Source organism: Orycteropus afer, unplaced genomic scaffold (assembly GCF_000298275.1).
Source record: "Orycteropus afer afer isolate SDZICR_OR568_19922 unplaced genomic scaffold, OryAfe1.0 scaffold00094, whole genome shotgun sequence".
Taxonomy (NCBI): domain Eukaryota; kingdom Metazoa; phylum Chordata; class Mammalia; order Tubulidentata; family Orycteropodidae; genus Orycteropus; species Orycteropus afer.
The window spans coordinates 8,832,366-8,846,933 of NW_006921681.1; positions in this window are offsets into that span (position 1 = coordinate 8,832,366).

A 14,568-nucleotide genomic window follows, 5' to 3' on the forward strand; every position below is an offset into this window, starting at 1 on the left:
GAGGACTTATTCCAGGTTTTCTGGGGTATCAGGGAGAGAGATGTATTCCCTGGTGTTCCTTTTGCTGTGACAAAGGCTGGAATAACTTGACTCCTCTCTTCCTTCCCTGAACAAACACATATGATCTTCAAAAACAAAACAAAATGTGCAGGAGGCACTTGCTTGCTTGTAAGGAGTAGCTTGGGCACATTGGTTCCTGCCCTCTGGGAGCTGATACTCTGAGGTACAAATGTTTGGAAACAAAATAATGTTGTTCCTTACATCCCTGTGGCCCTGTTCTTCCAGGCCTGGAGCAGGCACTTTGGAGTTGCCCCAATGGTTCATGGCCTTTGAGAACTGGATGCAAAGATAGACTTTAAGAAAATTACATGTATCACCTGTGGACACCCATTTTACAAGTTGTTTTTGTGGTTCACAGGCCTCCCCAAGACCATCCCTGGCCCCCACTGGTACAGCAGAGCAGGCTGGGAGGTTGGGATGGGTACCTCTGAGGTTGAGGTGTTATCTGAGGCTATCTGAAACCCCTCATGGGTCAGACCTGTGATGCCTACCGGGAGCATCTATCCCAGCAGCTCTGGCTCTAGGGGCCACTTTGAGAGAACCATCTAAGTCCCTCTACTTGGCATCATGCTCCTGGCCATCCTCTGACTCAGGGCATATCAAGTTCCCAATGACAAAAGGCTTCCCCATCCAAACTGGCCTGGACAGCTGCCAATGGGCCATGCCCATAGAGACGCCGGGGCTCTTTGTTGCATTGGCAAAATCAGTCAAGGTCCGGGGGCCCGGCACCAAGGAAAGCAGGCTGATCTAGGAGAAACCAGATACTGTGCTCTGGTTTCCCTATTCCGGTCTGATGAGTATGAGAATCTTGTGTATGCAAGATCAAAGCCACCACTTGGAAAGTGGATCCACCTGCTTTTTTTTTTAATCTGTTTGGAGTCAGACAGCTGCATGGTGTGTAGGCTCAGATGATGACTGATTCCCTGGGATCGGTGGCTGACTCACTAAGCTGGTTTGTGATATTGGGGTGGCTCTGTGAGGAAGGAACCCTAATGGAGTGGCTGAGGGCAGAGAATCCAGCATTGCTTATGACCAGAGGGCAGGGGGTGAGGATGGCTCCGGGACACCAGCAATGGATGACACAGAAGGCCAAGACAAAGGTGCAGGGCCCGGCAAAACTGTCACAACCTACTAAGGGAGTTCCATGGTTGTGAATTGGGGTTGATTTCTTTGCCCTTGGTCCCTGGGTGGTACAAATGCTTTGCACTTGGCTACTAAACAAATGGAAGGAAGGTTGGGCAATCTACTTTGGTAGAGATACTGCCTCGGAAACCCAAGGAGGGGTCGCTATGAGTCAGAGATGACTCCACGGCACATGACAACAGCAACAACTAAACAAAAGCTTGGCAGTTCATAGCCACCCAGCAGTGCTGTGAAAGAAAAGCCTGGCAATCTACTTTCATAAAGATTATAAAACACTGCTGTGGAGTTGGATCCAACTCATAGCGACCCCTCCTTGGGTTTCTGAGGCGCTATCACTATGGAAGTCGATTGCCCAATCTTCCTTCCAAGGAGTGGCTAGTGGGTTTGAACCACCAGTGTTCTGGTGAGCAGTCAAATGTCTTAGGCACTATGCCACCAGAGCTCCTTCATAAAGATTATAGACAATGAAAACTCTATAGAGCACAATTCTCTCTGAAACAAGTGGGGTCACCATGAGTCAGAATCAACTCAATGACATCAGGTTTTCTCTTTGCCGTATTTGCCCCATTTTGTATTTGTGAAGGGCAATAGGTAGAGTCCTCTTTAACTCCAGGGTTAGGAATCCCAAAGCCTCCTTGGTTTAATCACCTTTCTGCCAGGAAGTTCTTCCTCAGACCTATCTTAAGTTTCTCTTGCTGGTCCAGATGCCAGTTTCCTCTAATGCAGAGGCTTGCAAACTTTTTCTGGAAAGGACCAGAGAGTAAATATATTTGGCTTTGTGGACTATACAGTCTCTGTTGAAATTACTCAACTCTGCCATACTGGGAAAACAGCCATAGATAATATGTAAACGAACAGGTATGGCTGTGTTCTAATAAAACTTTATTTATGGACACTAAGATTTAAATTTCATATCACTTTCACATGCCATCAAATATTATTCTTGTTTTGATTTTTAAAAACTATTTAAAAATGTGAAAAACTCTTTTTAGCTCAAAGCCATATAAAAAATAGTGGTAGTGGTTGTTGTTGTAAGGTGCCATCGAGTCAGCTCCAACTCATAGTGACTCTCTGTACAACAGAACAAAACACCGCCTGGTCCTGCACCATCCTTACGACCCTTGCTATACTTCAGCCCATTGTTGCAGCCACTGTGTCAATCCATCTTGTTGAGGGCCTTCCCCTTTTTCTCTGACCCTTCACTTTACCAAGCATGATGTCCTTCTCCAGGAAATGGTCCCTTCTGATAACATCACCAAAGTAAGTGAGATGAAGTATGGTCATTCTCGCTTCCAAGGAGCATTCCGGCTGTATGTCTTCCAGGACAGATTTGTTCATTCTTCTGGCAGTCCATGGTCTTTTCAGTATTCTTCACTAACACCATAATTCAAAGGTATCAACTCTTCTTTGTCTTCCTTAATTGTCCAGCTTTCACATGCATATGAGGTGACACCTGGCTTGGGTTAGGCGCACCTTAGCCTTCAAAGAGACGTGTTTGCTCTTCAGCACTTTAGAATCTTTTGCAACACATTTGCCCAGTGCAAAAGGACATCTGATTTCTTGACTACTGTTTCCATGAGCATTGATTGTGGATCCAAGTAAAACAAAATCTACAAAAACATGTAGTTAGCCTATTTGTTCCCTGGGCCACAGTTTGCAACCCCTGCTGTGGTCTGCTGGCTCACAGCCTATACATTAGAATACTCTGGGGAATTTTTTTAAAAAATACTAATACCTAGGCCCACTGGCAGGAGCTCTGGTAGCATAGTGCCTAAGGCACTTGACTGCTCACCAGAAGGCTGGCGGTTCAAACCCACCAGCCACTTCTCGGAAGGAAGGTTGGGCAATCCTACTTCCGTAGTGATTGTTGTTGTTGTTGTTATGTGCCGTCGAGTCGGCCCCGACTCATAGCGACCCCTCCTTGGGTTTCCGAAGCAGTATCACTACGGAAGTAGGATTGCCCAACCTTCCTTCCGAGGAGTGGCTGGTGGGTTTGAACCGCCAGCCGTCTGGTTAGCAGGCAAGTGTCTTAGCCACTATGCTACCAGAGCTCCCTCTGTAGTGATACTGCCTCGGAAACCCAAGGAGGGGTCGCTATGAGTCGGGGCCAACTCGACGGCAAACAACAATAAATAATAACAACAGACCCACTGGCAACAATTTGGCTTTAACTGGTCTGGGTTGAAGCCTGGGCTTTGTGTTTTTTCCAAGCCCCCCCAGGGGATTCAAATGTGTAGTCAGGGCTGAGAGCCACTGCTCTTAACCTCCCATCTATGGGAGTACAGCTGGCAATGAAATGACTGGCCCTATCTCTCACCACCTTGGTGACCTAAGGAAAGTTACTTACAGTCTCAGTGCCTTGATTTCTTCATCTGTAAAATGGGGTTGATAACCCCTCCTTCATAGGGGTGTGGTGAGGAGTCAATGCAGGCTCCCCACAACATGTTTGGAATGGCGCCTGGCACATAAGCCACCCCCCCATGTTAGCTCATTTATTATTTTGGGAGAATTTTATTAGGTGTTCTGTTCTTTGAGAATAATCAAAAACATACTCAAAGGTGCTTTCTAAGTTACCATTCAGGCTCTTTCCCCGAGGTGTGCCCCATGGAACTCTGGGAGGGCCATGAGATGCTCCATTAGAAATGAGATGGTGGGGTTCTGTGGTCAAAGAACTTTGTGAAACTGCTCTGGCCACGTCCTAGGCAGCATTTACAGACTCTGGCCATTGAGGCAGAGCTGGAGGGGTAAGTAGCTTTGTAGTAACAGGTTAACAGTCTAAAAATAGCATCCAGGGAGAGCTGAGCAGTGGAGCCAAGTGAAAACCAATAGTGCTGAGACTGCCACCCGCCCACGCTCTGCTGCTTGCATTCCTCCTGCTGGAGTCGGCTGGCCATTCCCAGAGATACCTACCATTCCCATGGGGCTGCCTTTCCAGGATGTGTCCTGCAATGCTGAGAGTGGCTCTCATTCGCACTGGGAACAAGCTGAGGGTCAGATGACATGGGAACCAAGCCTCATGGGAAAGTGACAGCTTCCCTTGCCCATGAGGAGTGACAGACCCACCCTCAAATCCTAAAGCTCCTTCCACACTGGTTTTTGCCAGCGTGTCGATATGCCACAGGCAACTGAACCAACTTACTTTAAGCAACAAGCCCTGCTGCCAATACAATCTGTTTCGAGGGACACAGGGCTCCCTGCAATGGGATTTGCTTTGCAGATGGGGAGACGATAAGCATGCGTCTGACCCCCATGTTTATAAAACAACAGAACTGTAAGGAAAACATGGAGGCCAGAAGAGAGAGTGGGAGAGTCCAGAAAAACAAACCATTTAGGCTTCTAGTAAAGGATTTCTGTGGCAGAATGACCTGGCTCCTGTAACGATCACAGCGTGGGAAACTCTGTGGGACAGTTATTCTCTGCCACTTGGGGTCACCATGAATTGAAAATCCACTTGACAGCACCTAACAACAAAGACGGTTTCAAGGAACTGCAATGGGCACCATCACCTCCAAGATGATCCTCACCCTCATGGGAAACAATGAGATGTGTAGGCAGGAGAGGGGGTTGGCAGGAATTGGCAGTTTATAGGACTAGGGGCTTATATTGCAGGGAGTGTCTTTCCTGAATCCCAAGTTGGGAAAGGTGGTCTGATACAGGTTGTGAGGCCACTTTTGGGTTGTGAAGCCTTTCTAGTTCCTCAGAGTGTGATCCAGGGCCAGCAGTATCAACATCCCCTGGGAGCTTGGTAGAAATGCAGACTCTTGGGTCCTGCCCCAGACCTTACTGAACCTGCAGCATCTCAGGGGGTTGAGTTCCGGCAATCCTGGTCCTAACCAGCTCCCCAGGTAACTCTTGCGTATGGCAAAGTTTGGGAGATGCTGGTCTAGGATCCACAGGGGAAGACTGAAATGTTGGACAGTCAGGGACACTACATGAGGCAGGGCATTTGCAGTCATGGCTGAGTTGGCCAACGGGAGCTCCAGTTTGCCTAGCTGCTAACCTGCAATGGAAAACTCGCCGGCTCTAGGGCCCAGCCCTCCGCCTGCAGCATCACCTGCCTCCACGGTTAGTTTTGTTCTTTATTCTTGGAGGAAATCAAGTGGCACACCTGGGCCTGGGGCCCTCAGTCATTGGGTTTTCTGACTCTTAGAAACGTTCCTGGGGTAGGGGGCTGTGTCTCCTCTTTAATGTGTGGGAGCAGCAGGGGAGGGGGGAGGTACTACACCCTTAGTCCTGTGACATCTTGTTGCATGTGCTCTCTGCAGCTGTAAATAAAAGGATGGTGATTACTAGTTGAGCGTTGTCTCTCTCTGCTCCTCCGGGAGATGGGCCGTCTGCACAGACAGTGAGCAGTGTGAGGGCGAAGGTCAGCAGCACACAAGGCAGCCAGGGGCCTCGCCCTCAGCAAACTTCCTCCCTGGTCCGTTACCCACACCCCCTGGGTGGGCGTTTCATATTTGTCTCTCTCTCCATTTTAGGGTTGGGGCAGCTGAGGTCCCAAAAATGCTGTTATCACATCAGGACAGCCTCAGGCGGCCTTGTTCCTGGCCTGGGGGGCCAAGTGCAGAGAAAGCACACGCCAACCCCAGCAGGATAAGCAGGAGCAAAGTGCCACTGCCTGAAGCCGGGCCTGGGAAGTACAAATGCCATCCTGAGACCAGGTGTGAGCTGGTGGTCTAGCTGGTGAGGGGGTGGCCTGGCCTGGCACCAGGAAGGACATCTCTGATTTCAGCCAGCACTGCTCAGACCCGAGGCCCAGGCCCTCCCTGGCCCTTCTAGGCGTGGCTGATGGGAGCAAGGCTGTGTGCACACAGTGGCACTGCGTCTGGAACTACGGCAGGTCCCAGGTGCTCCTGGGGGCTGGGTAACCACAGATAGGGAGAGCTCTTAAGTTCCTGGCATCCCTATGGAATCTCCCTGCCAAGGCATCACTGGAGCACTGGCTGCTGCAGTCCGGTTGAAAGAAGCCCCTAGTCCAGGTTCCCAAAGGGAGTGCCCAGGACCCCCAGCATCAGAAGCTCCTGGGAACCTTGTAACACCCAGGTTCTGAGTCCACCTGGGCCTCTGATTCAGATTCCCCCAGGAGAGCTTGGGGATCTCCGTGCTTGAGAAGCTGCCCCCACACCCTGGGGGATTTGGGTACACACTCAGGTTTGAGAACCTGTTCCCAACCTGCCTGAGGACACACCCTGGCAGAACCCAGGTAGCTGGAGAGCCTTCTGCTGGGTGTGGCTGTGAGCATCCAAACCCAGAAGGTCCCCATTGTACAGACTGTTGCAGGATACAGAAACACAGGCGTGCTAACAAACAAGCATGGCTGTGTTCCAGTGAAACGGTGTTTACCCAAAACAGTTGTTGTTGTTAGGTGCTGTCGAGTTGGCCCTGACTCATAGCAACCCTATGTACAACAGAACAAAATACTGTCTAGTCCACCACTCATCTGTCAGTTTGTTGTCCTTTGGTGGCTTGTGTGTTGCTGTGAGGCTGGAGCCTATGTCACCAGTGTTTCAAATACCAGCAGCAGCACATATGGTGGACAGGTTTCAGCAGAGCTTCCAGACTAAGACAGACTTGGAAGGAAGGGACCATCCATTTCTCCAAGAATGGGCCAGTGAAAACCTTATGAATAGCAGTAAAACCCAAAAGAGCAGTGGGCTGGATTTGACCATGGGTCATAGGGTTGTATTTTGTCACCCCTTAATCTATACAGCTGACCTCTAGGTTGGTGGTTGAAGAAAGGCATGCTGGGCGTCCAAAAACCCCTTCTATATTGGGATATCAATTTGAACTCGTTTCTACTAACGAAGGTTGTTGGAGCAATGCTGAGATGAGGGGTCAAGACTAGCCCAACCCAAGACCATAGGCATTTTTTTGTTTGTTTGCTTAATTGTAGTACCTATGTCTGAGGAGCCCTGGTGATGCAATGGTTAACGCTCAGCTTCTAACCTTAAGGTCAGTGGTTCAAACTCTCCCAGTGGCTGCAAGAAGAAAGACCTGGTAAACTGCTCCCATAAAGATTATGGCCTAGGAAACCCTACGGAGCCGTTCTACTTAATCATATAGGATTGCTGTGATCAGAATCAACTTGACGGCATGAAACAACAAATAGTAACAACTATAAATATAGCAAAATATTTGTCATTATAATCTTCTTAACATGCAATTCAGAAACAATCACAGTCGTCTTATTGTGCAGCCATCACCACTGTCCTATTCCATATTTTTCCATCACCCTAATGAGAAGCCCTAAGCAATGAGTCTGCCTTCCTCTCTCCCTCTCACCTGCCCCTGATAGCCACTAGTCAACTTAGGTCTATGTATCTGCCTATTCTAGACATTTCATATAAGTGGAATCATATAATACTGTGTTTGCCCTTTTGTGACTGATTTATTTCACTCAGCATGATGTTTCCAAGGTTCATTCATGTCATAGCATGTACCAGGACTTCATTTCTCTTTATGGTTAATATTCCATTGTGAAGAAACCCTGGTGGCGCCAAGGTTAAGTGCTTAGCTGCTAACCAGAAGGTCAGTACTTTGAACCTACCTGCTGCTCCCCAGGAAAAAGATGAGGCAGTCTGCTTCCATAAAGATTTACAACCTTGGAAACCTGATGGGGCAGTTCTGTTCTGTCCTACAGGGTCACTGTGAATCGAAATTGACTCTATAGCAACGGGTTTAGTTTTTGGCTAATATTCCATTGTATAGATAGGCCACATTTTGTTTATCCATTCATCTGTTGATAAGATGCTTGGGTTGTTTCCACCTTTTGAAGGCCACTGGCTTTTGGCTCTCAGTGGATGGTGGAGGGGTGGGGGTGAGGGCAGGTGACTAGACTGTGTGGCTCCCAGCTCTGGCCCCCACAACTGGGCTGAGACAGAGATGTCTTTGGCCAGTCATGCAGCTAGACTTCCTCCCTCCATTTGCCAGCTTAAGTCCCAGGTGGTAGCAGAGACTGACCCCTGTCCTGTACATCAGCATGTGTGCCCTGGTGTGCCTGGACCTGAATCTTCTTGCGTTGGGACGTGACATCCTGGTTGGGGGTGGGCATGGAGGTGATGTGAATGGTAGGCAAGTGGCTGAGCAGAGGTGCCCCTTTCCCTTTATTGTCCCCCCCACCACCACCCAGTGCATATCCTGAAACTCACATGTTTGTGCCTGGGGGACCAGGCTTAGAATTGTCAGTGCACAACAAGGACACATTAGATATCTCTGTACATTGTGGTCTTGGACTATGTCCCCAACCTTGACCTTGTATCAGTGCCCAGCTCAGCGTAGAACACGTCCTTAGGGAAATAATGTACTCATCTAGACACACGCCAGCCTCTCTTTAATGGGCTGTATCTACAACATGAAAGGAGCTCTGGTGGTCTAGCAGTTAAGGCATTTGGCTACTAACCAAAAGGTCAGTGGTTTGAACCCACCAGTTGTTCTATGGAATAAAGATGAGGCATTCTGCTTCTGTAAAGATCTACAGCCTTAGAAACCCAATGAGGGTCTCTGTGAGTCAGAATCAACTTGATGGCAGTGAGTTTGGTTTGGTTTTTCTACCACATGGGGCACTAATGCCCTGATGTTACAGGAGGTAGAAACTGTTATATAGTCCATTTTGCAGAGGAAGGAAACCAAAGCACAGAAAAAGATTACTTTGTCATTTGTCCAAAGTCGTGCAGCCAGTAAGCAGCATGGCCAGGAGTCTCCACCGAGTCTGTTGGACTCCAAGTCCTAATAATGTCCGCCAACCTCAAAGTGCCACTCTCCCACCATGAGCTTACAGAGCACCCATGAGATGCTCACCGGTCCCTGAGTTGCAGGGAGAGAGGGGTCTGCCCCCAGGCATGCAGGAGAGGACTCTGAGCTGTGCACTCATGAATGACCACCAAGCCTGCTGTCTGGGGCAAGTTCCTGTCCTGACCACAAGACCTGAAGGTTTTTTCACTACCCTTCAAGCTGCCTCCTGGAGGGGCCCTCAGGGAAGAAGGGGTTGGAATTTCTCCCAGGGGCTTTGAACTGGTGGAGCCAGTGGAGGCACCCTGCCCATCTCCACACCCATTTCATCATTCTTCTCTTATCTCTCCCTGTTTGTGGGTACAGGCTAGACTTACAGCCCCCCAGCAAGGAAAGTGAGACCCACGGGGCCTGCCACTGAGCCAGACATGAAAGCCACAGGCAGCAAACTGGCAAAGCAGTCAGTGATGAAAGCCAGTGCTGAGATAAACCCCTAGACAGGCGTCCTGAGACCACAGGCTGGGAGCCCTCCTGGCCTGCTGTTTGTATATCAGCGCCATCACCAAGGCACAGCCAGAGCCTCAAATGCCTTCCTTGAAATTCCAACACCATCCACATGGAGAGATGGGAGACCTGACAGGGAAAGAGGTGTCAGGCTAAACTCAGGATAGAACCCAGACTGGCAGAGGGAGTAGGGAGGCTGTCAGGTCCATTTAGCAAGGGTCCCCCTCAGTGTCACACCTGGCCCAGGGCTGGTGGTCAACTCTACACAGTTGCTAGGGAAGAGAGCATACATACACATGCGTATTTGCATGCACATGCACACACACACACAAATTTGTGCATGCATGCACACACACAAGTGTATACACATTCACATGTGTATGCACATTCATGCATAAACACGTGTGCACATGCCTACACAAGAGATGAAATAAACAAGACAGGACAGGGAGGATGAAAAAAGGGCCATAGGGCAGGAAGTCAGGGAGCAATTGACTGTGCAGCTCTCCTTTATCTTGAACAACAGCCTCTCACATCAGCTTTTTTTTTCGGCCGATATCTAACACAGTGAGGGCACAGGCCATTTCTTCTTCTACCTTCTCCATGATCAGCAAGGGTTCCACGGGGCCCTTTGATGGGTTCTCAGGAGCCTGGATTATGCATAATAGGTCTTTGGAGGGGCAGGGCAGTATCACCAAGAACTTAGTGTGGCCAGCCCTGGTGAGACTCACACAAAATTCATCCTCACATGACCCTGAGGAGATGGAGAAGCCACCGGAACATTGTGCAGTATTTCCTGTATTTTAATAAAGCTCAAGGAGCAGTATTCACGGAGCCCGGCAGGACCTATAAAACCCAGCAATGGCTGTTGCTATGAGTTCAAATTCTGAGCCATTGGGACAAATATTCCAGGATCAGCCCCCCTGAGGTTTTGGGTTTTTTTTTTAAACCATGGATACATATCTATCTATATAACAAAACATTTGTCATTTCAACACGTACAATTCAGTGACGTTAATTACAATCATCATGTTGTGCAGCCATTTCCACTGTCCATCGGCACATTTTCCCATCACCCTGAACAGAAGCTCAGTGCCCTCTAAGATGCCTGTTCCCACCTCACCTCTGCCTCTGGTCACCACTAATAAACCTGATCTCTATACAGTTGCCTAGTCTAGATGTTTCATAAAGTGGGATCATATAATATTTCTCCCTTACTTTTGACTAATCACAAAATAAGGAGCTTTGGTGGTGCAGTGGTTAAAGCATTCAGCTGCTTACCAAAAGGTTGGCAGTTTGAACTCACTAGCCGCTCCATGGGAGAAAGCTGAGGCAGTCTGCTTCCATAAAGATTTACAGCTTTGGAAACCCTATGGAGCAGTTCTACTCTGTCCTATAGAGTCATTATAAGTTGGAATCTACTCAATGGCAGTGGGTTTTTTTAATCACAAAACATATGTTTCCCTGGAGAAGGGAGCTCTCACATCTCCCAGTAATGGCCAGACTATTTCAGAAAACACAGGGAGGTGGAGGTAGGAGAGCTGATGGCCCTGACGCCTGCCAACCATGTGCTTCCCTCAGACCACTTCCACTTCCTGGCTTTGAGTGAACGGTGCCTGAACAAAGCTGATTTTATTGCTAAGTCACAGTGCTGTTTGATATTTCCATAATCTTGGCATCAATCAGAGATGGGGCAAAAGGACAGAACAGGTCTGGGGCCCAAGAGAGCCCTGAGCCACCCGGGCCCCAATCCTGCAGTGTTGCATCAGTTCCTTCCTTTTCTCCAGCCCCATCTCCTGCTGTCTACTGCTCCTCGAAGCTGGTCCTCTGGGGAGAAGTGAGCAAATCATGTTCACAGATAGAAAAAACCACAAAGATGAGTAAGACACTCAGGCCTTCCTCTGCCCTGGCAGACCTTTGGCCAAGAAGCAAGGAGCCTGCATGCTTGTGATGAGTGGATTGGGGACATCAGAGAAGAAGATTCTAGGCTGAAACCCAGCCACAATCCCTGTGCCACCAACGGTCGTAGCCTGGCCTTCTAGGCCCTTCTCTTCTGATGTGCTTCCTGTGAATAGTCACCTTCTCACAGGGCATGTGCCTTTCAGACAAGCACTTTGATTATTTGCTCTGCCCGATATCTTGCAGTTTGCTTCACCTACTTGGGAAAGGAAGTGGCTGGGACCCACATCAGCAGTGATGTGATTGATCCACCACATGGTGGATCAAGGGTCACTGGGAAATAATTTCAAAACCTTTTCAAGATAAATAGAAGTCCTGATACATATCACAACATGGATGAACCCTGAAAACATCATGCTGAGTGAAGCAAGGCTGATTCAAAAGGACAAATACTGAATGGTCTCACTTATATGGAATAAGCAAATACATAAAAACCAAAGATTATTAGTGCTTACCAGGGGTATAAGGAGGTCTGGGGGAGGCTTGCTCAGAGGCCACTGAGCTTATGTTAGCGATGGCAGAATAATTTGGAAAAGGACAACAAAAATGATGGCACAACTTGAAGAATGTAATCAATGTCACTGAATTATACATGGAGAAATTATTGACCTGCTGTATGGTGTGTTGTTTATCTTTTCAACACAATGAAAAATAAATAACTAAAAAGCCCTTTTCGTATTAAGCTGGTACCACTGTCCCCATTTTCTAGATGCAGAAACAAATTTAGAGAGATTGGGTGACTCATCCAAGGTCACAAAGATACAAAGCTGCAGAGCTAGGGAGGAGAGGCAAGAATCCTCTGGGGAGGCGGGCAAGAATCCAGGTCTTAGAATTCCCAGAGCAATGCTGTCCCTCCACAGCACGTTGGGACGCTGAGGCCAATCTCCCGGGCTTTGTTCCTAGGAGAAGGGATATAGGTGTTGTAATGAGTTGGATGTTGTTGTTGGGTGCCGTTGAGTCAATTCTGACTCATAGCGACCCAGTGTGAACAGAACGAAACACCGCCTGCTCCTGGGCCATCCTCACAGTCCTTGCTATGCTTGAGCCCATCGTTGTAGCCACTGTGTCAGTCCGCCTCTTTGAGGGTCTTCCCCTTTTTCATTGACCCTCCACTTTACCAAGCATGACATCCTTTTCCAGGGACTAGTCCCTTCTGACAACATGACCAAAGTAGGTGAGATGAAGTCTGGCCATTCTTGCTTCTAAGGAGCGTTTTGGCTGCACTTCTAATGGGTTGAATACTAACTCAAAACTCATTGCCATCGAGTTGGGTCCTCATAACGACCCGTCCTTGGGTTTCCGAGGCGGTATCACTATGGAAGTAGATTGCCCAACCTTCCTTCCAAGAAGTGGCTGGTGGGTAAATGACAAGTCTAAATCCTAACCCCTGGAACCTGTGAACTTGACCTTATTTGGAAAAAAAGGTCTTTACTGATGTGATTAGGCTGACGATCTTGAGATGAGATCATCCTGGAGTTAGGATGGGCCCTAAAACCAATGTTGTTATTAGCTGCCATTGAGTTAGCTCCTGACATATGGCGACCTCACACACAATGAAACAAAACACTGTCCAGTTCTGTGGCAACGGCATGACAGATTACACATTAGACCCACTAGGACCCACAGCTCTGGTAGCATAGTGCCTAAGGCATTTGATTGCTAACCAGAAGGCTGGTGGTTCAAACCCACCTATGAGTTGGGTCTGACTCTATGGCACATAACAACAACAACAAGGACCCACAGGGTTTTCCCTGGCTAATTTTCAGAAATAGACAGCCAGGCCTTTCTTCCCAGTCTGTCTTAGTTGGAAGCTCCCCTGAAACCTGTTCAGCATCATAGCAACATGCAAGCATCTACTGACAGACTGGTCGGTGGTGGTGGTACATGAGATGTATTGGCTGGGATTGAAACTGGGCCTCCTGCATGGAAGGTGAGAATTCTACCACTTTACTGCCAATGCCCCCTGAATCTAGTGACAGTGTTTTTATAAGAGAAAGGCAGAAGGAAATTTGCAAAACAGAGACACAGGGAAAGCCATGCAAAGACAGAGGCAGAGAGTGAAGGAGCTGCCACAAGCCAAGGAATGCCTGGGGCTACCAGAAGCTGGAAGAAGCTAAGAAGGATTCTCTCGTAGTCTTTTGAGGGGGCACCACACTGCTGACACCTTGATTTTGGACTTCTAGCCTCAGAACTATGAGAGAATAAATTTCTGTTGGTTTAAGCCATCCAGTTTGGGATGAAGAAGCCCTGGTGGTGCAGTGGTTAGGCACTCGGCTGCTAGAAATATTGGCTCTGCAGGAGATAGATGTGGCAATCTGCTTCCATAAAGATTACAGATTGCCTTGGAAACCCTATGGGGCAGTTTTACTCTGTCCTATGGGGTTGCTATGAGTCAGGATGGACTCAACAGCAACAGGTTTGGTTTGGTGTGGAGTTTGTGGTCATTTGTTACGGAACCCCTAGAAAAGTGATGCAGGTGTCTTCTCACTACTTTGCCCCTCAGGTGGGCCTTCCCCTGCCTCTTTAATTCAACAGACATTTATCCTGGGTTTGCCCTCACAAGACATTTTGTATCAGTTTCCTAGGGCTGCTATAACAAAGAACCACAACTGAAATTTAAATAACAGAAATGTATTGTCTCACAGTTCTGGACGCTAAGAATCCAAATTCAGTGTGTCAACAGGATAGCCCAGGTGTTCCTTGGCTTACAGGTGCATCTTCACATGGCCAGCCTTCCTCTGTCTGCCCCTCTGTGTCTCTGCTTTTTTTATAAGGCCACCATTCAGATTGGATTAGTATTCACCCTATCCAGTATGACCTCATGTTAATTTAACTAATAAAATCTCCAAAGACCCTATTTCCAAACAAGGTCAAGGTTGAAGGTACCAGGGGTCAGAATTTCAACATATCATTTGGGAGGACCCAATTCAACCCACCACCACCCAAAGAATTGAAGAAAAAGTTCAAGATTCTAATCGAAATTGACTAAACATGCAATCAAGGTGCATTGATTATTACTGGTGATTGGAATGCAAAAGTTGGAAACAAAGAAGAATCACCTGTAGTTGGAATATATGGCCTCAGGGATAGAAATGACACTAGAGATCGCATGATAGAATTTTGTAAGACCATAACTTACTTATTGCAAATACCTTTTCTTCAATAACATAAATG